Here is a 2500-nt window from a genome sequence, read left to right as displayed (position 1 = left end):
AGCTGATGTTCAGTTCCCACTTGAGGTCCCGGCAGAGAATAGTGCCCAGGAAGCGGAAGGACTCCACAATTTTGACTGCGGAGTCTAACAGGGTGATGGCGGTGAGTGGGGCTGTATTCTTCCTGAAGTCCACAACCATCTCAACTGTCCTTAGAGCATTTAGCTCTAAGTTGTTCTGGCTACACCAGGTCACCAGGTTGTCAGCTTCCCACCTATAGTCAGACTCATCCCCACCAGAGATCAGCCCAATGAGGGTGGTGTCGTCCGACAAACTTCAAGAGTTTGACGGACAGATGATTGGAGGCGCAGCTGTTGGTATACAGGGAGAAGAGCAGTGGGCAAAGGACGCAGCCCTGAGGAGTTCCCGTGCTGATGGACCTGGAGTCAGAGACTTCTGTTCCCGGCTTAACGCACTGCTTCCTGTCAGAGAGGAAGTCTGTGATCCACCTGCAGGTGGAGTAGGGCACGTTCAGCTGGAAGAGCTTGTCCTGAAGCAGGGCAGGGATGATGGTGTTGAAGGCAGAGCTGAAGTCCACAAACAGGATCCTGGCGTAGGATGCTGGGGCGTCCACATGCTGTAGGGTGAAGTGGAGGGCCATGTTAACTGCGTCGTCCACAGACCTGTTGGCTCTGTAGGCAAACTGAAGGGGGTCCAGGAGAGGGTCTGTGATGGCTTTGAGGTGTGCCAGGAGCAGGCGCTCAAAAGACTTCATTACCACAGATGTAAGGGCGACCGGTCTGTAATCATTTAGTCCTGTTGGCCTTAGCTTTTTGGGCACAGCGATGATGGTGGAGGACTTGAGACAGGCTGGTACATGGCATGTCTCCAGGGAGGTGTTAAAGATGTTGGTGAACACCGGAGACAGCTGGCCAGCGCAGTGCCTGAGGGTGGCTGGAGAGACAGAGTCCGGCCCGGCTGCTTTGCGTGGATTCTGCCTCTTGAAAAGCCCATTAACTTCTCCCTCCTGAAAGGAGAGAGTCGTTTCTGTAGTATGGGTGGGGGATGGGGCCTCTTGGGTGGGAAGGGGTGGTTCAGGACAGTCCAATTGTCTTTCAAATCTACGGTAGAACTCGTTCAGGTCGTTGGCTAGGCGGGAGTCGTTAGTGGTGTGGGGCGCTCTGGGTTTGTAGTTGGTGATGTGCCTGAGCCCTTTGGCAGACAGAAGCAGCGTCGTTAGTAGAGAACTGGTGTTTTAGTGTCTCTGAGTACAGTCGTTTAGCCTCTCTCACCGCTTTGCTAAACCTGTTCTTCGACTCCTTGAATCTGTCTCTATCCCCACTCCTAAACGCTTCCTCCTTCTCCAACCTCAACCTTTTGAGCTTTGCTGAGAACCAGGGCTTGTTGTTGTTAAAGTTCACCCTGGTACGTGTTGGGATACAGCAGTCCTCACAGAAGCTGATGTACACAGCCTCTGTGAGTTCATCCAGACTATTGGTAGCAGTCGTGAACATATCCCAGTCAGTACAGTCTAAGCACGCCCGCAAATCTTCCACAGCCTCACTGGTCCACTGTTTAGATGTCCTCACAGCAGGTTTACAGAGTTTTAGTTGCTGCCTGTATGCACGAATCAGGTGGACCAAGGGAGTTCTGTGCGAGCCGAACAGCCCCGTGACCCACAAGAGAAACATCCCCGCCAAATTCGAGCGTTTGACGGGGTCTATCCGTGAAAAAATATTCACGTTTTTGAGTGCACATGCATTTCTGCTGCAAATGCCTCTGGAAGTTTCATGCCGTTCGTATGCCAATTGTGGCAACACGAAAATGACCCGTTTTCCCATTCCGAGGGATTTCTGTGCGACCCTAACAGCCCCGTGAGCCACAAGAGACACATCCCCGCCAATTTCTAGCGTTTCACGGGGTCTATCCGTGAAAAATATAGACGTTTTTGAGTGCACATGCATTTCTGCTGCAGATGCCTCTGGAAGTTTCATGCCGTTCGTACGCAATGTGGCAACACGAAAATGACCCCTTTTCCCATTCCGAGGGATTTCTGTGCGACCCTAACTAACAGCGCCCGTGAGCCACAAGAGAGACATCCCCGCCAATTTATAGCGTTTCACGGGGTCTATCCGTGAAAAATATAGACGTTTTTGAGTGCACATGCATTCCTGCTGCAAATGCCTCTGGAAGTTTCATGCCGTTCCTATGCAATGTGGCCACACAAAAATGACCCGTTTTCCCATTCCGAGGCATTTCTGTGCGACCCTAACAGCCCCGTGAGCCACAAGAGAGACATCCCCGCCAACTTCTAGCGTTTGACGGGGTCTATGCGTGAAAAATATTAAAATTTTTGAGTGCACGTGCCTTTCTGCTGCAAATGCCTCTGGAAGTTTCATGGCGTTCCTATGCAATGTGGCAACACGAAAATGACCCCTTTTCCCATTCCGAGGGAGTTCTGTGCCACCCTAACAGCCCCGTGAGCCACAAGAGACACATCCCCGCCAATTTCTAGCGTTTCACGGGGTCTATCCGTGAAACATATAGAAGTTTTTGAGTGCA

The sequence above is a fragment of the Petromyzon marinus genome, unplaced genomic scaffold (genome assembly GCF_048934315.1).
Source record: "Petromyzon marinus isolate PM22_M1 ecotype Great Lakes invasive population unplaced genomic scaffold, UKy_Petmar_22M1.pri1.0 PM_G_Scaffold_92, whole genome shotgun sequence".
Lineage (NCBI taxonomy): Eukaryota > Metazoa > Chordata > Hyperoartia > Petromyzontiformes > Petromyzontidae > Petromyzon > Petromyzon marinus.
Note: the sequence above shows the minus strand (reverse complement) of the source record.